We start from the raw sequence: 23,933 nt of genomic DNA on the forward strand, positions 1-23,933 counted from the left end.
AAACAGCATCTTGGAACACAGCACTCCAGCTCCTGAGGGTGCCATTCCAAACTGGCACTTTAGCAAAGTGTTTAATGGTCACTTGTTCTGAGGAGACATATGCAGGATTTCATCCATGCAAACCAGGCATTCTGTAAGCCCTGAGATCCTAAAGTGACATTTCTTATCACAGTCTCTCTTCAAGTGACATTATACCACTTCACATAAGAATTTTCAATAGTATACTTTTATTTCTTCCTTCCCAGTCTTTAAAGTATTGTTGTCATACATTATATATACATATATGCTATAAAACCCACAACCCAATGTTACTATTTGCTTAGTCATTTATCTTTTTGAAATATATGAAATCTAAAAAAAGAAAATCACCCATTTAGTTACCATTTCCTTTTTATACTCCAAATTTCAATCTGGTACCATTTTCTTTTACCCGAAAGTCTTCCTTTAACATTTCTTACAGTATGGGTCTGCTGGTGATGACATTTTTTAGTTTTTGTATGTGGGAAGGTCTCTATTTCTCCTTAAAAAAAAAAAACAAAAAACTGAATCCAAAGCAAGGTCCTAACTCTGTTCAGGTCTATGAAGCCTGAAAGGTAAAGAAACTGCAGAAGAGTTTGAAGCTAGCAGAGGTTGGTTCATGAGGTTTTATGAAAGAAGCCATCTCCATTAGATCAAAATGTAAGGTGAAGCAGCATGTGCTGATGTAGAAGCTGCATCAAGTTATGCAGAAGATTAGCTAAGATCATTGATGGAGGTGGCTACATTAAACAACATTTCTGATATAGATGAAACAGCTTTCTATTGGAAGGAGATGCCATTTAGAACTTTCCTAGCTAGAGAGTAGTCAATGCCTGGCTTCAAAGCTTCAAGGACAGGCTCACCCTCTTGTTAGGGGCTACTGCAGCTGGTAACTTCAAGCTGAAGTCAATGCTTATTGACTGTTCTGAAAAGTCCTAGGGCCCTTAAGAATTATGCTAACTTGGGGCACCTGGATGGCTCAGTCAGTTAAGCGTCTCTTGATTTCAGCTCAGGTCATGATTTTGGGGTTGTGGGATTGAGCCCCATGTCAGAATCCATGCTCAGCAAGGAGTCTGCTTGAGATTGTCTCTCACCCTCTCCCTCTGCCCCTTCCCTTGTGCGCTCTCTCTCTCTTATAAATAAATAAATCTTATAAAAAAATTATGCTAACTCTACTCTGCCTGTGCTCTATCACTGGAACAAAAAACCCTGGATGACAGGACATCTATTTACAACATGGTTTACTGAATATTTTAAGCCCATTGTTAAGAACTACTTCTCAGAAATAAGGATTCCGTTCAAAATATTACTACTCATTGACAATGCACCCAGGCATCCAAGAGCTCTGATGGAGATGACTGTTGTTGTCATAGCTGCTAACACAATATCCATTCTGCCGCCCATGGTTCAAAGAGTGATTTTGACTTTCAAGTCTTATTATTTAAGAAATACATTTTGTAAGGCTATAGTTGCCATAGATAGTGATTCCTCTGATGGATTTGGGCAAAGAAAATTGAAAACCTTCTGGAAAGGATTCACCATTCAGGATGCTATTAAGAACATTCGTGATCAAAAGAAGAGGTCAATGGGGTGCCTGGGTAGCTCTGTCAGTTAAGCATCTGACTCTTGTTTTTGGCTCAGGTCATGATCTTAGGGTCATGAGATCGAGCCTTGCATCGGGTGCCATGCTGGCTGTGGAGCCTGCTTAAGATTCTCTCTCTCTCTTCCTATCCCTCTGTCCCTGTCCCTACCCCTACACCCTTGTTTTTGTGCTCTCTAAAAAAAAACTAAAAAACAAAAAACAAAAAAGAAGAAATACAGAACACAAGAAGAGGTCAAAATATCCACATTTTCAGAAATTTAGAAAGTTATTTGTGACCCTGAGTGGTTCAATACTTCAGTAGAGGAGGTAAGTGCAGATGTGGTGGAAATAGCAAGAAAACTAGAATAAGGGGATCCTAAAGATGTGACTGAATTGATGCAATCTCATGATAAAACGAATAGATAAGGAGCTGCTTCTTAACAGCAAGCAAAGAAAGTGGTTTCTTGAGATGTTATTTACTCCTGGTAGGGATGCTGTGAAAATTGTTGAGATGACAACAAAGGATTTAGAATATTACATAAACTTAGTTGATAAAGCAGCTGCAGGGTTTGAGATGATTGACTGTACTGTAGGTAAAATGTTATAAAATACCATCACATGCCTCAGAGAAACCATTCATAAAAGGAAAAAATCAATGTGGCAAACTTTATTATTGTCTTATTTTAAGGACTTTCTACATTCACCCCAACCTTCGTAACCACCACCCAATCTATTAGCAGCCATCAGCATGGAGGTGAGACACTCCATCAGCAAAAAGATTACAACTTACTGAAAGCTCTGATGATGATTAGCATTTTTTAGCAATATTTTTAAATTAAGATATGTACATTGTTTCTTGAGACAATGCTATTGCACACATACTAAACTACACTATAGTGTAAACATAACTTTTGTATACACTGGGAAATAAATTCCTTTGATTCACTTAATTGCAATATTCACTTCATTGAGGTAATCTGGAACTGAATGCACAGTATCACCAAGGTATGCCTGTACTTTATAATAGATGGCTTTAATTTTATTTCCATTTAGTGATTGTCTCAATAGATTCAGGAAAAAGAATTGAAAAAAAAAAGACATCATGAAAACTTTTAGGAAACTAAAAATTAAAGAGTATTCCCTTAAACTGATTAAGAACATCTATAAATAATTACATCATAAAACTAGAATACAGCAAGGATATCTCCTGACACAACTTCTATTCATCATCATATAAGAATTCTGGCAAGTGAAATTAGGAAAAAAAAAAAAATCCAGATTGAAAAGGAGCTAATTAAAGATTCATTTATTTATTATTTTAGAGAGAGATAGAGTGGGGGGGGCGAAGCGGCAGAGGGAGAGGTAGAAAGAATCTCAAGCAGACTCCCCACTGAGTGCGGAACCCAACATAGGGCTTGATCTCACAACCCTGAGATCATGTCCTGAGCCAAAATCAAGAGTCAGATGCTTAACCATCTGAGCCATGCAGGCACCCCCCTATTTTTTTTTAAGATTTATTTATTTATTATTTCAAAGAGAGAGGGAAAGGAGGCAATTAAATTTTGTCCATGTATAAAATCCAGTGTAATCTAAAAAGAAAGCTAGTAGAACTAAAAAGTTAGTGAGGCTGTAGAACACTTGATCAATATATTAACATTTCTGTATTCTAGCAATGGAGCAGTAATAAAATAAAATAATTCTTAAATTTTATTTATTTAAGGATGAATCTAGCAAAACAAATGAGAGGATTGTACACTGAAAATTGCAAAATATTGCTGAGAAAAATTAAAGAAAATCTAAGTGGAGTGATATAATTTATTGCTAGGTCAGAAGACTTAATATTGTTAAGATGCTAATTCTAAGAAAATTGATCTATAAATTCAATGTAATTCTAATGAAAATCCCATAAAATATTTTCGTAGAAATTGTCATGATGTGTCCAAAATTCATATGAAAATTTGAAGACTGTAGAATAGCCAAAACAATTTAAAAAGGAAATCAAAGTTTGAAGACTGACATTATTTTAAGAGTTACAATAGAGCTTTTTTATTCAAATCAGGGCAGTATAAGCATAAAAAACAAACACATTAATGGAACAGAATAGAGTCCAGAAATTGATCCACATATATATGGAGACTTATTTTTGACGAAGTTGCAAAAACAATTCAGTGGAGAAAGGATATCTTTCCATCAATAGCACTGAAAGATTTGCCTATCAATTGCAGAACAACAAACTTTGAAGAATACCTCACACTATATGCAAAAATGAACTCAAAATGGATTGTAGAATTAAATGTAAAAGTTAAAACTATAAAATTTCTAGTTAAAAACAGAGGAAAATATTTGTAGCCTTAGATTAACAAAGAATTCTTAGATGCAAGTTTGACAACTCAATCCATAAAATCATAAAATGATAAACTGAACTTTGTCAAAATTCAGAAGTTTAGCTCTTCAAATGATACCATCAAGAAAATGAAAGGCTCTCCACAGATTAGGAGAAAATATTTGCAAATCACACGTACTTGTAAAGTTCTCGTATTTAGAAAAATATAAAGAATTCTCAAAACTCGGTAACACCCAAACAACCTAATAAAACTAGACAAAATATTTGAATAGACACTTCATCAAATGATATGGATAACAAGCATATGAAAAGATGTTGAACATCACTGGTGATTAGGAGAATGTAAATTAAATCTACAATGAGATACCATTACATACTTATTAGAACAACTAAAATTAAAAACAAAACAAAACAGAAAACCCAACCATGTCAAAAGTTTGATTTTTAAATAAACATAAAAAAGCAGTTTTAGATTTACAGAGATATTACAAAGATTTACCGGCAATTCCCATATACTCTACACTTATTTATTTATTAACATATGACATTAATTTGGTATATTTTCTTATTTTTAATGTACCAATATTGATACATTATTATTAAGTAAAGTCCATAATTTATTCAGATTACATTTATTTCTACCTGAAGGCCTTTTTTTTCTGTTCCAGCATCACATTTAGGTCATCACATGACATTTAATTGTCATATTTACTTAGGATCCTCTTGGATGTGATAGTTTTTAAGGCTTGCCTTGTCTTTGATGGCCTTGAGAGTTTTGGTGTTTTATAGAATGTCCCTCAACTGGTTTTTCTCTAATGTTTTTCTCATGATTAGACTGGGTTATGTAACTTAGAAAGAAGATCACAGAGGAAAAATGCCATTTTCATCATATGTCAGAAGTCATACTATGAACCCGATTTATCACTGTTGCTATGGACTTTAATCAACTAGCTGTGGCAGTGTCGACCCAAATTACAATTTTAAACATAAGGAAAAACAGGTGCAAACAGGTACTCACCAAATAAAAAATAAAGGCCAAGATAATTTGAAGTACTATGATGATTAAAATGATACATTAATCAAAAGTAATTAATTGGTAAAATACAAATCAAGAAATAGTCAAGAAATAAACTAGTAGTATAACTTTCCTTAAAAATTTAGATTGCAGACAAAGCTAATTTGGTAATTTCCACATACAAAAAGGTAGATGGTGCCTGGGTGGCTCAGTCAGTTAAGCTTCTGCCTTTGGCTCGGGTCATGATCCCAGGATCCTGGGATCGAGCCCACATCAAGCTCCCTGCTCAGCGGTGAGTCTGCTTCTCCCTCTCCCTCTGTGGTCTCTCTCACTCTCACTCTCTCTCAAATAAATAAATAAAAATCAAAGGAAAAAAATACATCAGCAGAGAGACTGCTTCTCTCTCTGCCTCTGTCCCTCCCCATTGCTCATGCTCTCTCTCTCAAGTAAAATCTTAAAAAAATTGTAGATAATTTTTATTCATTCAAAATTAGTATTATATTATAAATAAATATATATCATGTACAACCTCTTGAGAATATTATCATCAGTTTCTAAGTCACTTTCCATGCAAACCTGTTATATACAGCCAAAGGAAATTTATTTCTAGTTTCAGATCTGTGACTTGGTTTAGATACTCCACCAGAGATACAGTGCTCCAAACAAATTTATAATCAATGCCAAACACTAAATCATGACTTACCATTATTGGTTCCAGGTGATATTTTGATTCATATATATAAATATATCATATAAATATTTATATAATTTTCACTGATGCAATGCCATATATATTTATATACAACACATGATAATGACATATATATAAGTATGTGTATATATCTGAATTTATATATATACATATATATCATTTCAGCTCTATCTGTTGCTTAAGTGGGGCAATTGTAATCCTAGAAAAATTAAATTTTTACAGACTTTAAATGGATTTTTTATCCTGTGGTAGATCATATACATATGGAATATATTCAAAATGAACTGCAAAGTTGTCCCACTTAAATTTATTGCAGCAACAATTATAATCCTTAGGATTATAATTGAGTGAAAGCAACCACTGAGGGTGCTTCAGGCAATTGAGAAGCTGTCAAAAATCTCCTGTTGGTAGGCAAACCTTGGGTGCCTCCCAGGTAACTAGGCCAAATATTTCCAAACAATATTGCACTGTTGCTCCCAAGCCATTTTTAACCTCCATTCTGCTGTAATTAGAGCCAAAGCTGCAGTGAACTATGACTCTCCTGAGACTGTAGCACCGACAGTTGTGGAGATTTTGTCCAGACAGGTGGCTTAAACATAGGCAATGAAGTAATTTGAAATTAATATGTTAATGTCATATATCCAAATAAATGAGTTAGCATGTTAAAATAACAATGCCCACATTTAAGTGTTCTGATTAATTTTCCCCTCATTTTTTCAGAAGGCATAGTTCTTATGTCGCACAGCAAGCTTTGAAATATTCCATATCTTGGAAACTAACTGTTATCTTCAATTAGTCCTACTCATAGAAGTCATTTATTGTACAGAAAAATCTTTTTGCCTTGATAGAACATGACTTCTAGTGGTATCTGTGAGATTATACATAATGGATAAACATCTGCTCAATAAAACATAACAAAGTATACAACAAAATTATACTATATTAAAAAACATTGCAAAGCTTAGGTTGGAAGCTGTCATAGGACACTGAGCAAGTGGCCCCAGAAGAACAGGGCATGTGTTCAATTTATCTTTGAATCTCTAGAGATTAGTGCATGATCTGGCTTATAACAGAAACTCCAAAAAACAGTTAAATGATTGAATGACCCATATTACTTATTTTGCTTAATAAAATGGTAAGTGCAGTAGGATCTATATAAAATTTTAATCAGTCTATCAGTGAAGTTTTTATAGTATTTACTGTATGTAAAGGAGTCATGGCAAAATACCTGTAACGTATAATGTTTCAAAAATCAATTCCCTTAAGGGAGCAAACTAGGTATATTTTATTTTATTAAACATTTTTTAGTACAGTTGACACACATTGTTACATTAATTTCAGGTGTAGTTTCTTTGCTAGATTCACCTTCTCTATACTTTATGTTATGCTCATCACTAGCATACCTGCTATCTGTAACCATAAAACATTATTACAATATCATTGACTCTATTTCCTATGCTGTACCTTTTACTTCCATGACTTATTCATTCCATAACTAGAAGTCTGTATCTCCCACTACACTTCACCTATTTTGTCCATCCCCCCCCCCCCTCCTTTCCCCCTGGCAACTGTCAGTTTGTTCTCTGGATTTATAGATCTGATTCTTCTTTTTTTGTTTGTTTATTCATTTGTTTTGATTTTTAGATTCCACATGAGTGAAATCATACAGTATTTATCTTTCTCAGTCTGATTTATTTCGCTTACCATGATACCTTCTAGATCTATCCATGCTGTTGCAAATGGCAAGATCTCATCCTTTTTTATGGCTGTGTAGTATTTATATATATATATATATATACATATATATATATATTTCACATCTCCTTTATCTATTCATCTATCAATGGACAATTAGGTTGCTTCCATATCTTTGCTATTGTAAATAATGCTGTAATAAACATAGGGGTACATATATCTTTTCAAATCAGTGTTTTTTCAGGTTTGGGGGGTGAATACTCAGCAGTGGGATTATTGCATGGTATGATATTTCCATTTTTAATTTTTTGAGAAACTCCATATTGTTTTCCACTTGGCTATTCCAGTTTATATTCTCATCAACATTGCATGAGAGTGAGAAACTTATTTATACTCAGCGTTACTGGGATAAGAACACTCAAAGACAATGTTCTTATAGCTATACTCTAAAATTATATTTTACATAACTCATATTCTTATCTATAAGTATGTCCTGACAATTTTATATCAGTCCTAAGATAGTAACAGATATATTTTATGAAAAAAATTATATTTTCCTTTTCATATAACAAATGTCACTCATACATCACTGAACTGTATAATCCTAATTGTATAATTCTATATCACAGGGGCAATGTCTTTTTTATAACTGCAGCTAGTGATTATCTCTTACCTAAAACCACAAGGATTGTTCTTCCTGTGTAGTTTCTTTGCTAGAAATGTTCATAGCAATCTTAAAACAAATGCTGCTTCTATTTGTCAATAATATATATCTATTGAGAACTGTAAAATTAGTAGAAATAATAAATATTAGAAGTGACCTTTTCTGGCCAGTCATACTGTGGATATCTAAAATAAAAATCATCTCCTGGAATTAAGATAAGCTGTAAGTTATTCATGATTTAGGCATTTATATGTATACCAAAAAACCCACAGAAATTAATTATAGTATTTTTTAATTAAAATGCTGTAAAAACTTTTAGGTATAAAGTCCAAAGTGAAATTTTCTGTAAATCTGTCAACATATCTCTGACTCCTATTCTATGCATATTTTGGCCTCTTCATGAGTAAGAGGAAAGAAAAACAAAGCATATATGCTACCAACGTGGAAAATCTAGTTTTGTATAAAATCAAGGGACTTCAGTCCTGAAACAAATATAATTTCCTAAGACAGGTCTGTTCAATAGAACTTTGTGTGATGACAGAAATTTTGTATATCTGCTCGGTCCGATATGGTAACCACTTACCTCATGTAACTGAAATGTGGTTGGTATGACTGAGGATCTTAATTTTAATTTAATTTAATTTAGATTTAAATTTAAATAGTTATATGCGGCTAGGAGTTTGGACCAAGAAATTCTAAAACAACTGACTTTTTTCATAACACTTTAAAAATAGTGCCAAATTAAACAAAACTAAATAAATAAAATAAAAATATTAAAAAAAGGGGCGCCTGGGTGGCTCAGTCATTAAGCGTCTGCCTTCGGCTCAGGTCATGCTCCCAAGGTCCTGGGATGGAGCCCTGCATTGGGCTCCCTGCTTGGCGGGAAGCCTGCTTCTCTCTCTCCCTCTGCCCCGGCTTGTGTTCCCTCTCTTGCTGTGTCTCTCTCTGTCAAATAAATAAATAAAATAAAATAAATTTAAAAAATAGTGCAAAGTATGTGACATGGGGTATATTGTAAATATTGGAATTTAAAACAAAATTATTAAACCACTTTTTAGGTGTTCAGTTTTAAGCATTGAGATGTAATATCCAATATCATATATTTAAAGAATACCTGAACAATCTTTTACATCAGGAATTCCACATTCTTTTTTCTCTTTGAACTCATACTTCATTATTGACCAATTTTAAAAACTAATAAATTTCATATTTACACTTCAGCATTTTCATTACATTCAAATATAGTGAATGTTAAAAATGTATATAAATTACACATATTTATTTGTGTCCTTGTACCTTTAGTTTTCCTTTTATTCATTCATTATATTAATTAATAAGACAATTAAAAACACATTTTGGTAGTTATTAAACATATCAAGTAAATTTTATTAAAAGTGAAACTCAGTGGATGTTATTTATTATTACAATCAGAAAGGGTCTAACAGCAATTCAATTATTTTTTCTTCTTTTTGATATTCACCTAAATAAATATATGGAACTACTTTTGTCAGAGAGATTATTACCTGTGTTCTAGGTTTTTTATGGTTTCCAGTCTCCTATTCAGGTCTTTAATCCATTTTGAGTTTACTTTTGTATATGGTGTTAGAAAGTGGTCTAGTTTCATTTTTTTACACATAGCTGTCCAGTTTTCCCAGCACCATTGATTGAAGAAACTGTCTCTTCCCCATTAGATATTCTTGCCTCCTTTGTCATAGATTAACTGACCATATAACATGAGTTTATTTCTGGATTTGCTATTCTCTTCTACTGATCTAGGTGTCTGTTTTTGTGCTAGTACCATATTGTTTTTATTACAACAGCTTTGTAGTATATCTTGAAACCTGGAATTGTGATACCTCCAGGTTTGCTTTTCTTTCTCAAGATTGTTTTGACTATTTAGTCAGGGTCTTTCATGGTTTTATATAAATTTTAGTATTATTTGTTCCAGTTGTTTTGAAAAATGCTATATGTGGAACTACCTTCTACAATAAATAGTATATAATATATAACTTTTGCTATGCAGTAGTCTTTGGCAACAGTAGAGAGATGAATGCGGCAAGATCATGAAAAAATTGTTATTATAATTCTTCCCCATCCTACAAGTTGTATAAATTCAGAATTTCCCAGCATGGGTCAAATGACTATGTTATCTCTGCTTAACGGCCTCCTAAACCAAAATTTGTATCAGAGAGGGGAAGGCAAAAATTCTTCCAATGGGTAATTCATGCCTTGAATAAGGGGTCTACCCAGACATGAATATTGTCTCTTTGTTTGGCACCCTACTAAGCATTCTGCAAAGAGGAAATACATGGTTTATTTTGTCAAGTGGGAAAAGAGAGAAAGGAAACTATAAAAGGAAAGGAAACAGTGATGATATTTCCATTACCGATGTGTTCTCACACCAGTTTTAGAAAAGAGTCCATATAGAAGCAGATGTTTGGAAAGTGATATCCTATAGATTATATATGTTCACATAGCCTATAAAGCAAATTTCATGCACGTCCACTATTACAAACTTTTTGTTTAAAGACTTTTGGTAGATAATTTTAGTAGAAGTAGGAACCATTCTGACTCTTAATGTTGAGATGTTTAAAAACTGTCTTGTCTATTTTTTCCACATTGAAGAAAAAATAAACTTATGTTCCCCCCCACAAGAAGGTTTAGATGCTTGGAAATTTTGCATTAATTTACAAACATACGAATATTTGTGATGATAGATCTGTACATGCTGCTTTAAAGTAAACTGACAGAGTTAAAGTTATTGTTACTCCCAGATCGCATAAAACTTTTGCCTTTTACAAAAGGTATTTAAAGCATAATTAAAACCTCCTATTTCTAAATTATAAATGTGAATTCAATGCAAGCATATAGCAAATGTACATTTAGAAAAAGTATTAAATTTCACAGAAAAATAAATGTATTTTTTTCATTTGTTAAATGTTAAATTCATCTCAAGAAAGTATGTGAAAATTTTATTTCCCTCATCATACAATTTTAAAGTTTTAATATCCTTAACTTATAATTGAAGCAAAATAAAAATGTTAGCAAACATCTTTGAAACTATCCATTCTTTGAATACTAACAATTTTTAATTTGAAAGTAAGCAGCACTTTTATTTTTGCCAACGTTTTTGGAAAAAGCTTCTGCTTATGTATACCTCTACCCTCTACCGCTTCAGCATATAGGAAATTTCTCCTGGTTCTTTTTTACTTTAGAGTGCCAGAAATTCTTTTCCTTTCTATTCCCAACAACAACAAAAAGATAAAAGTTGCAACCTATCATCAACCTTTCATCTAAATCTTGGACCTATTTCATCATTGCTAAATTGCAAACTTGGCGAAAAGTTGTTTTGGTCCCTTTCCATTGATTTTCAAAGTGATTGAGTTTGAGAATTGCTAGTGTAGATAATTGAATCCCAGTACATGAAAGTTTGTATTTGTATCCAATTGCTTCTTACTGCTTCTCTCATTTTACAATTCCTTCCTATTTAACCCAACCACAGATTATATATAATTTGAGATAACCAAGGTATTTTCACTGAAGAATTAGATAAAATGTCTGTTTGTACAAAGCATAATGGATCTTTATAAGGAACTTTCTCAATGTCAGCATACTATTGGTGATTGACTACAATTTACTTCAAAAATGAGGAAGTACTTATTGCTGTGGGAAGTAGTGACTGTGGTATTAAAAGTTTTCCTTTATGTCTTCATTGATAGATTATCTAGAAATTAATCTAGCTCTCATAAGACAACTTCTACTGAAGCTTAAAAACAGCCACCTACCTACCTTCTCATAAAATAAAATGTTCTCTGATAAATTTGAGCCCAAAAAACACATGGACTCTTTATTCATCAGCGTTCTCCAGAGAAACAGAACCAATAGAATGTGAGTGTGTGTTTAGATTGAGAGACAGAGAGAGAGAGGTTTTCTTCAAAGAACTGGCTCATGCAACTCTGGAGGCTGGCAAGTTCAAACTGGGCAGGGTAGGTTAGCAGGCTGAAGACCCAGGGAAGAGTTGACCCTGGAGTTCAAGTCCCAAGGCAGATCACTGGCAGAATGCCCTCTTCCTCTGGAGAGGTCAGTCTTTTCCTTTACACGTTCAGCTGATGGGATGCAACCTGCTCACATTGTGGAGGACAATCTGCTTTACTCAAAGGCCACCAATTCAAATGTCAATCTCATTCAAAAAGATACCTTCACAGAAACATCTAGAATAATATTTGACCAAATATCTGGGTACTGTACCTGAACCAAGTTCACATAACAAATCAACCATCACAGGTTCCATCCTTTATTCTTTGTTCTCTCTTAATTTTAGAATTTTGAATTTGAATATATATTTTGAATTTTGAATATATATACATATATATATTTCAGAGAGATGCTGGGTACTGCATAGTTTACATGCATTTTATTTTTAATAATGAATAGTGAAGGTGGCAAATATTTTTATTTTATGTCATATTTTACTGATCACTGTATTCACCATGCATAAAATAATAGTAAATCTTGATTAATGTAGATGAACGTTGGCAACTCTAAAGAAACAGAATACATTTATTAAGATTTTGACTCCATGCTGAGAAGATGCATATAACTTTGACTGAAACACTGCTTCCAAACTCTGACATAAGAAGTGAAAAACAACAGATCAGTGACATTTGTATTTATACAGAATGATTGATTTAGTTGCTCTCTATTGTTTACCTGTTGGCTCAGTAATACAGAGTTGGTGATTTCCTATATCCTTATAGTTGCCTGGGATCAAACTTGTTTCAATAAGTTCTGGTTATTATTTTATTCAGTATGTTTTTTTTTTTTCTGCATAGAAGTTAATTCATTGCTGATACAAGGAGAGATGAGGGTGTCACATCTCATTTTTGTTTTGTTTATCAGGACGAGTTATGTTGCACATCATTTCAGCAGAATACATATTTGAGTGAAGAATGAAATTCTGAGAACCAGCAACTAACAGGAGCATCTCCAGGACCAGAGAAGGGAAAGAAGAATGGACTACAATAATGAGCTTTCTCATCAAAATCCTGCCCAATTGAATTAATCACAGCCGTTGTCCCAATTTGTGTGTGTAGGGTGTGTATGCGTGTAATAAATTTTTTAAAGGTGTGTGAAAAGCAGACTCCACCAGATCCAGACTTTTCACAACTTTGTAATAAGTCCTTCCCCTCTTCAATAGACAAAAAAAGTCTATAATTTATGGGTGCATCTCTGGAGATGTGAAATACAAAGCAAAGGTAATATTAATAAATTTCATATCAACAATCTCCACAATTAGCCATAAAATTAAAGTCATTCATAAAATTAAGGCCATACAAATGTCTTCTCAGTTTTTTGATGGGAGCTGTGTAATTGACCAATTGCCCCTGAATTCATTCATTCAATGGGCAGAAACATATTTGTGCTCAGTTAGAACCTGGTATTTTTTTGCCTGTCTTTCATTTTGGTGATGAGATAAACATTAACTTATTCCCAAATTAATTTCCTTTGGAAAAATTTATATTTATAATTATTAGCTGTATTTCTAGGATAAAAGGAGGCTTAGTTGAGAGTTTTTTCTAAGCCTCTCTCAGTTTATCTAACTGAACTATCATTAATCTCAAATGTCATCATTGCAAAATGTCACTATCTTTTATGCTATGTTTATTAGCGGCTCACAGTCTCCTCATGGAGACAACTGAATTCCCAGCTATTAAATATCTGATAATTAAAATGTATGATTAATTCATACTAGTCCTTTTTTCTTACTTGTTTACTCTCTTTATTTTATTTATTTATTTATTTATTTATTTATTTATTTATTTATATTTTATTTATTTATTCATGAGAGACAGAGAGAGAGAGAGAGAGGCAGAGGGAGAAGCAGGCTCCCAAGGAGCAGGGAGCCCGATGCGGGACTCGATCCCAGGACCCTGGGAGCATGACCTGAGCTGAAGGCAGACGCTTAACCATCTGAGCCACCCAGGCGCCCCTACTCTCTTTATTTTAAATTATCGTTCCTCTTAAGTTAGTTTTCACCTTATTCTTCTCATCATTTTCTCTTTTTGCAATTTCCAAACGTTCTTTTTTTATTGTGAGACATAATCTGACTTTAAGATTTCTCATTTCCATTTTCCTCTCTTCCTTGCTTTTATTTTACACGAAATATGAAGTCTTATTAATTTTTCCAGAAAACCCTTTCTTTGCAATGGGAAAGTACCACATAGCTAGCAATGCCACTAGGAAGATAATCCTGAGGGAAAAACAATCCAACTTAAACTTTTCAGTTGGCTCCATGAGGAAAGGAAGCAGTAGGTTTCTTCATGTCAAGGAGACTATTTGCAGTTGAATATTTGAAACAGCTATGTTTGGTTGCAACAAAATATAGAATTAGCTGCCCAGAGCTTTGTATTGTAATAGCTGAAAACAGGAAAAGGACAACTGTTGGAGAGTAGTTTAAGAGGGGAGATAAAATAGAATTTGCAAAAATATTTCTGGGTCCTTCAAAAAATAGAACTGAGATTTTGAAAACCACATATTCAAATGCATATTCATTAAAAAGTCAGGACATAAACATAATTAGCCAGCCCTACCCACTTTCTCCCTTCTCACTTTCCCAGTTTGTTCCATCATTACATAACTGTGGTGTCCTAGACCAAACTACTAACATAACATTTTGGATCTCTTTTGTACTCTTCAATATAGGAATGGAAAAGAAATCTTCTCTCACATGTGCACTCAATTAATGAGTGTTGACTGCCTGCAGAGCTCCCCCAGCAGAACTGGAGGCCATGTCTGGATTCAGGAACAATTAGGAAGGAGAAAAGGGGCACGTCTACCTACACCTACAATTACACAGTGGGTAACAATTTTAGGATAAGAATTCAATTCACTATTTTACTTGTGATTCATAATAATATTTAGCAAATTGCTTTGAATTATTTTATAAATGGCTGAAAAAATGCAATATTTGAACTAGTGAGAAAAAGTGGGAAGGAAATATACTTTAGGTAATACAGTACATAAAATTATTTTGTACATAATACACAATATAGGAGAATGTGTTTTATATAATAAAATCAAATGTCTTATAAGGTTAACTATATTATTCTTATGAAAGTTTAGAACTTAATTAGACTAAAGAGAACTACTTTTGGGTACGTGTTACTAGAAATTAACAGCACCTATGCTGTTTAGTTGTATGTTGTTGAACATACAATTAAAAAAAGCACACAATTAAATAAATATATATATATGTAAGTATGTACAGTATATTTATATATGAAGTTTGCAATAGTTTTTTGAAAATCTTTAAGACAACTTTGTTAAAGTTTTAGTTGCCCAAATTTTATTCTTTTTTTAAGATTTACTTATTCATTTTAGAGAAAGAGAGAGTGGGGTTGGTGGGGTGGGGGGCAGAGGGAGAGAGAGAATCCCAACGTGGGGTTTGATCTCACAACCTTCAGATCATGACCTGAGCCGAAATCAAGAGTTGGACATTTAACCAACTGAGCTACCCAGGTGACCCCCAAGTTTTATTCTTATACTTAAAAAGGAAATTTCTTATGAAAAGAGAATGTTCAATAATTTGGTAAGTTTCTTCTACACTCCAACATTCATTTGTGAAGTTTAAGATTTTATATTTTTGATGTTGCCCAACAAATTGAACTACATATGCTTTTCAATGACTCATTTATAAAACAGCTGATTTGAGACTCCCATTGCATGGAAGCAGGCCAGCGTTGCAATATAGGAAACAATTCAATTCTAAACATAGCTCACTGAGATTTCTATATTGAAAAGCCACTGTTGTCCTTTAGAAAACAACTGAAAGGAATTTAGTGGCTGGGAAAACTGCCAGACAAACAGAAATAAAAACCAAACTCCTTTAAACCATAGAATTACAACATCAAAGTAAGCATAATTACCACTCTTCATATCCTTGTCCTGCTGGCCACTTCCAACTCTGCCCTCACAGAGAATCTAAGTTTTTAGAGTGACAAACTAGGCTGAATTTTGGCTTTAGAAAACTCAAATTTTCCAATACTGTTATCTGCAAATTAAATATCTTTCTCTACATTACACTTTTAGTTATGTAAAACTAATAATATCTCTTATATCATTAATGTATATGGACATTTATCCCATGTATAAATATTTAAAATTAATCCTAAAATTAAAAAGCAATGGTCTACTTAATGGTGAAAACTCAGAGACATTGAAATTAAAATTAGAATAATGTTAAATAGACCTCTCTTGACCAATAGTTCTAACCTGGGTATAAACATAAAAATATACTTAAGAAAAAGATAATACCAATATTGGAAAAGTGGAAAAAATTATATGTTAACATTAAAAGAATATTCTTAACTGGAAGAAAAATATTGAAATTTATTAGATAATTTGTAAGTTTTGAGGTCATAAAACAAGTAAATAAAAAACCAATAGCTTTAATATAAAATAAAAACATTTGAAAATAAATTTCAATGTTGACCCATTCAAAATGAGATGTTTATATGTATACATATATAATTGGCAACAAGTATGAAATGCACAGGTTCTATATGAAGATAAGTAAAAACCACTGTTAAATACCTTATTTAAGATTTGAATAAAGTGAGATATGATGGATCAAACTATTTAATTGTATAAAGATGATTCTTATAATAAGAATCATGTAGTATTTGATCAAAATCAATCGTATTTCTCAGCATTTTGAGGATACTTGTGCTTAGGTATATCATAATTTAAAATTTTAATTTATGTAAAAGTAATAAATATTATAAAATATATATAGCAAAACTTTTTTTTAAAGATTTTATTTATTTATTTGACACAGAGAGAGAGACAGCGAGAGAGGGAACACAAGCAGGGGGAGTGGGAGAGGGAGAAGCAGGCTACCCGCTGAGCAGGGAGCCTGATGCGGGGGTCGATCCCAGGACTCCAGAATCTGGACCTAAGCCAAAGGCAGACGCTTATCGACTGAGCCACCCAGGTGCCCCTGTAGCAAAACTTCTAAATGCTATGTGCTAAAAAGGCAGAAGGTATTTTTTATAATTAGATTTTATGTGATTTTTATTTGCGTTATTTACTTTTTGCTTATTTTTATTATTTTAAATTTAAAATCATAATCTCCCCTTAGAATTTTCTTTCTTTTTTTAAAGATTTTATTTATTTATTTGACAGAGAGAGACACAGCGAGGGAGGGAACACAAGCAGGGGGAGTGGGAGAGGGAGAAGCAGGCTTCCCGCCAAGCGAGGAGCCTGATGCGGGGCTGGATCCCAGGACCCTGGGGTTAATGACCTGATCTGAAGGCAGATGATTAGTGACTGAGCCACCCAGGAACCCTTCCCCTTAGAATTTTCTAACTAGAAAAAATTAATTATAGAAACACTTCAAAATGTTAGACATACAAAAGATTAAACTCAATGTTGGTTTGTGTATTTCTGAAGTTCAAAATTAAAAACAATGATCCTTCAAGTCATTGGGGAAATTCAGATGTGCTGAACTAGGGAATTACAAATTAAAAGAAGAAAACGTGTTTTGCTTAGCAATAAATAAATAAATAAATAAATAATCAAAGCAATTGTATGCCATTTTCTTATGAATTTGGCAATATTCACAAGTGCTATTCAATGTATTTTGGAGTGATTTTTCTTCTATCATAAACAGTGTATAATTTTGTTCTCTAGGTTTCTCTTTATTTTTGTATTAGAATAAAATAATTTTACATCATTGTAATGACAAATGTATTACAAAAAGCCATAATATCTTTCATAGCTATTTCATTATTGGCTTGTTCAGGATGTCTTAAACTATGTTTTCATTTCACATTGATATCATGTGCTTTGATTCCATTTTTCTTCAACCTCATATTCTACAAATAATTCTGTGAATGTTTCGATCAAAACCAGTATATTTGTAGGAGAAAGCAAAGTATTTCTCTCCTAGTATCTCCTCCAAACAACTCATAGTTTCCTTATGAATTAGTTGTTCCAAAATTTATAAGATAAAATTCAATGGAAAATCATCTTTTAAAGCTGTTATTACACAACCCTTAGAATATTGTTGACTGTGGAAATCATGCACAATTTTATAATAGTGATAATAATTGAGATTACTATATTGTTTATTATTGCTACATAATTTATAAAATATTGAGTCACTACCTCATTTAATTTAAATAATGAACATATGAGGTATTCTCCCTAATTATGTAGTCAAGAAAGCAAGTTTAGACTGAATAAATGACTGTGGTAGCAATGCAGAAATAGAAGGGGTTGAGTCAGGACTCAGATCCAAGAAATTTCTAGTTGAATCCTTTTTTTTTTTTTTTTTTAATGCTAGAATCCTTCCAAAATATTTGCTTAAAAAAACAAAAACACTTACTTTTATTCACACCTACTATTGTTTTTGACTGGTAATGGGCCATTGGTTGTCATATTTCATTTTGCAAGAAATGAAGAGAATGGTGTTAAGAAAGGGATCATACTCTCACACAGTGCTTGTGTCATACCACATCATTCATAGCTTCTAACAACCCCTGAGATGAGGCAATATCCTCTCTGAACAAATAAAGTCCCTTCAAGTGAGGTAGTTTTTGAAAGTCATTATATTGGAAAATAAAAAAGCAAGGATTCGAACCCAAGCCTAAACACCCGGATATGTGTGCTTCCTTTAAAGAACTGCTCTGCATATCAGGCTTGACCACAAGGCTCTGTACTTTGAGTTCCACAGTAATTATTTATTTTCCCATTAGTCTCAGGAATTATCTCAAAATCTACAGCCTAGTATCATGCTAATTAAGGTAACTGTATATTTTACTTTTTATATTATGTTCATAGATTATCATGTCACACAAGTTGTGTTGACTCAATACATTTATTGAAAGATTTTTATTCTCCTTCAAGTTTCTGGCCCATGGGTAACTCTTAGTAAGTCAATAGTCAATAGTTAAAAGAAGCCTACATCTAAATTCTGACTACACTAAATCTGTATGGGCAGGTCTTCAAAATCTTTTTTTTTTTAAGATTTTATTTTTATTTATTTGACAGAGAGAGAGACAGCAACAGAGGGAACACAGGCAGGGGCAGAGGGAGAGGGAGAAGCAGGCTCTCTGCCGAGCAGGGAGCCCGATGCCAGGCTCAACCCCAGGACCCCGGGATGATGACCCGAGCCAAAGGCAGATGCCCAAAGACTGAGCCACCCAGGTGCCCCAAAATCTTGAATAAATCTAGGGTACACATTCTCTTCCATCATTATTTTTTAAAAATGTTTTAAATATTTGGGACATTTAGTGATTTAAGCAGTTATCATTTCCATTCTCTAATTTTCTTTTTTTTTTTTTTTAATTGGAAGAACTCAATTTGGTTCAGATACTAAAAGTGTAACTTCTAAATAGCATGCTCTTTTAAAAGAAAGTACAGATTTTATAAAACATTCAGTTGTATGATAGCACAAATGGGAAACGTCTCTGATCAAAATTAATTCAGTTGCATAACAGCCAATTTGTAACCAGGACAATAAATAACTGCTGACACTAAGTTTGGATGGAACATAATTTATCAGATGAAAACTAGAGGTCATGATGCATGTAAGGCAGCTCTTTGCAGTGCTGAATTTGGTTGCAAAATAATTTAACTAGGACTTTTGAAGCAATTAATTCATTAAAGGCTGCCATTTTTCAGCCAAAACAAGACATTCCTCTTCCCTTCAAATAAGAAGCAGACTATGTCCGACCTATTAAATTCTCCAAGTATTTTACAGTTTATAGTTTAAAAATTTAGTGAGACAAATACAAACTAATCATGTCAAACACATTCTTACATAGATATTTAAAACTTAAATTAGGCACAAATATATAAGATGGGCAACTATCTCTACAGAGACCACAGCTAACAGAGAAAAACTTGATAATCTAGAGGTTTTGGTAAATGTGTCCTTCTGGATGGCTCAATTTTAGAAAAGTGAAGTGTATAAAATAAAAGATATCCTTATTTCAATTTAATGTACATGTATTTCTTCATCATAGAAGAAATCATAGAATTTGCTATATTAGTCATCTCTTAATGATGAATATCTATAGTGTTATCAGTTATTATATTTTTGGGGATGTCCAGTTGCAAAATGCAGACTATGTATGTAGGTCTCAAAGATTATAGCATTATTTTAGTATCTTCTAAAATTGAGTTTTAAAATATAATAATTGCAACTAAATTTCCTGTCACATGCTTTCTTATAAAATTGAATAATAATAGTAATAATAAATAAACTATTAAGTATAAGTCTAGTCCTTATATGATATTTACTTTGAATTATAAAAATAAATTACTTAGAGAAATTAAAATAAGATCAATTATTTCTAAACTTTTGTCTTTCAAGAGATATTTTCTTCTTGCTATAGATATTAACAAGTACATATTGATTTAGTTATTGATCTAAGTGGTAGAATACAACTGTGAATTACACAGGCCAGGGCTCTCTTGTTATGGAACTTCTAACTAGAAAAAGAAATACACAGATTAAGTACAGGGTTAAACTAAACATTTGCATATTGGTGGTAAATGCTATGAAGGGAATAAAGAGGAAGACATGGTAGTGACCTAAGTGGTTAGAAGAGTGAAGTTATTTTTGAATGAGTGATCAAGCTGATGTATCTGAGAGGTGATAACTGAAGTGAAATTCAAGAGAGGAAATTAGTTAACTCTCACAAAAACAAGAGAAAATAATTCATGTGGAGAAAAGAGTAATTCCAAAGATTCAGAAGAGAGAAATAACTTGTGGGATCAAGGGTAATAAAGGAAGCCAGTGTGGCTAGAGGGAAATGAACAAGGGGATCAGTGGTGGAAATAGAAATAGGATCTTCTCCTTCTTCTTCTTCTTCTTCTTCTTCTTCTTCTTCTTCTTCTTCTTCTTCTTCTTCTTCTTCTTCTTCTTTTTAATATTATATTTTTTATTTATCTGACAGAGAGAGAGAGAGTACAAACAGGGGGAATGGGAGAGGGAGAAGCAGGCTCCCTGCTGAGCTGGGAGCCCAACACGGGCTCCATCCCAGGACCCCAGGATCATGATCTGAGTCGAAGGCAGATGCTGAACCAACTGAGCCACCCAGGCACTTCAGCACTGATTTCTTCTTCAGGTTAACTGTGAAAGAGAATGTGAATGCCAAGATTCCTCCACTTTTGGGAAGAACTGATGCCATACTAAAAGATCCCACTTCGGTTATATAAAGATCATACTTATGCACGCACACTTCCAGCAGTGTATACTCTACCCGATGACAATTGTCTCAAGCTCTGAAATACATGACCCTAGACATAATTAGATGCTATATAATTTGCATCTTTTAATGTAGCATAATAAGATGCAATAAAATTTATTTTAATATCATAATATGATTAAAATAACTGCATAAGGACTATGCCACATATCTACCTCCTCCAAAAGTTATTCAAACAGTAAAATGTCGAGTTCTGAACAACGTACAGGATGGTATTTTAAATAAGGTAGATTTCATTGAGGACAAGAAGTTGCAAAAGTGTTCATTGTATCAGTGTAGTAGATTTGTTATTTCATTTAACATATGGTATAAAAAATTATCTTACTAAAGTTAAGAATGCGTATTTACAAAGTACTAAAAACAGTGAAAGCAAAAGATATGTTGATGGTATTTTTGTAACTATGTATTTTCTTTCCTTTTTTTAAACAAAATTCACATTTTATTTAGGTTGAAATAAACTATACAAAATTGATTCTATTCACAAAAATAACAGCAATACTTTCTGTATTATTCTTAGATAAACCACAAAACACTTACTTTTGTGTTTTCCCAATTTTGTTTATAAGGCAAGACAAGTCATGGAAAAAGACAGAGGAAAACAGACAAATCAGTTGTCAGTATCCATGGCCTCTGATCCTGTCCTGACCATGAATAGAGGTGTTCAACATATACCTGCGAAAAAGCTTATGAAGATGTAGGCTCAACAAAGGAATGTAAACAGCAACAACCTAATGTGGAGTAACAATGGCAGGTGCTCCCATTCAAAGTTTTTTTTTGTGTGTGTGTGATTTCTTTCTTTTTTTAATTTTATTTTAAATTTTATTTATTTATTTTTATTTTTTTTAAATTAACATATAATGTATTATTTGTTGCAGGGGTACAGGTCTGTGATTCATCACACAATTCACATGACTCACCATAGCACATGCCCTTTAACTGTGACTTGTTCCTTTAAATTCATTTGATAAAGACAAAATCTCTACTGCAATCCTTGCTTGGCAAGGTCACATGTTTGTCTGTCTGGTAACTCCCTTAATGGTCCATTACAGATTTTTTTTAAGACTATACTTTCAGGGATCATTTCTATAGTTTGTAACTCTATATTTTCAAATAACATAATGTTTTATTCCATGAGACCTATATCAGTTATTAATGAATGGAGTTGTATATAAAACAAAATTTAAGATGAAGTTGCTTAAGCAAAATATGCAGTCCAAAATAATGTAGTTCAGGATTAGAATAATAGTTCCAGTGCTATTATGTCTTTCCCAATAAAATAAAACTAAACAGATAGTAATTGATATCATTCAAAAAGAACAGGTCACATGATTTCTTAATAGAATATTTTGAAATGACCCTTGTATTCATAAAATATTTAAAAATATTATATTAACAAATTAATCCCAGAAAGTATGGGAAAACAAACAAAAGTGGCCCATTTCGTCATGACGCAGCATAATTCATACTTAAAACTTCTTGTTATTGAGACATAATTGACATCATTTTTAAAACTTTTTACATCTACCAGTTCAATATAAAATGTGCCAAAATAGATTATTGTCCCTTATTAAGTTATATAAAAATACACCTATTAGCCAGACCATTTATGATTTTTTAAAATTTCTGTTAATAGAACTTCCAAATATTTGTTAAAATCTATGCACTTCTCTCAATTTTCTTTGTGAAAAGCACACAAACTGTAAAATACACGTGCTATTTACAATACAAATATATCATAATTCAGCACCATACAAAAGCAGTGCTGCTGTTCTCTTGACTATAGTGAGGAGATGTAAGATTTCCTTTTTGTTAGAATGTGGTATATATTAAGTAGCTTGCAGAATTAAACAATAAGAAAAATTACTTTAAGAACCAATTGTTATTGCAGAACAGGAAAAAGAAAATATAAGCAAACATTAAGGTTCTGAATAGAGATACACTGCTATTATTTGGAAAAGTCTGTTTGATAGACTACGTACACCTTCCAATGGCACCAAATCTCCCATTTCAGAGCTTCGGTGTTAGGAAGACTCATAAAATGATGGAAATCAAAATGGTTGAGGTAATTTTTGTGTGTGTATGTGTGTGTGTGTGTGTGTGTGCAAAATGGTGGTTTATTAAAGCCCTGGGACAGGATCCATGGGCAGAAATAGCTGCTGCACCTGGATCTTGAGGAGCGGGGATCGGTCGAGGTAATTTTAAGCAGAAAAGTGTTCTTGACTTTTTATCTACTTGTAACATATGGTTTTGAGAACATAGAAACTACTCGCCAGGTATGTTTCCTTTCTCAGCATTGAATTAATATATAAATATTTCATTCCTTAACTTTTTCTCTTTCATTTGAATTAACTGAATGTACATCTTAAACTCATTTGTTATTTTATTTTAATGATATTCTATCAGTACTTATTTTTCTTCCTCTCCTGACATATTTTCACTACCCTGCACCTTCCCAGAGAATATCAAGTCAATGCTCTGAGGATATGCCCTTTTGTCTTACAGAGTTGGGTCTCTTCTTTCATCTTAGAATTCCTTCATCTACCATAAAAATGGAGTGAAAAGGCTGTACTCTCATTTTAAATACAAAACTATTACTACCCTTTAGGAACTGCTGCCTCCCTTATTT

The 23,933-nt window shown here is 32.8% G+C and overlaps 1 pseudogene; it reads left to right on the forward strand.

Annotated features, from left to right (window-relative positions):
• Nucleotides 1–22,365: 22,365 nt before the first annotated feature.
• LOC116637639 lies at nucleotides 22,366–22,468 on the forward strand (annotated as a pseudogene).
• Nucleotides 22,469–23,933: the final 1,465 nt, after the last annotated feature.

This window comes from Phoca vitulina, unplaced genomic scaffold, assembly GCF_004348235.1.
Source record: "Phoca vitulina isolate PV1807 unplaced genomic scaffold, GSC_HSeal_1.0 scaffold14, whole genome shotgun sequence".
NCBI lineage: Eukaryota > Metazoa > Chordata > Mammalia > Carnivora > Phocidae > Phoca > Phoca vitulina.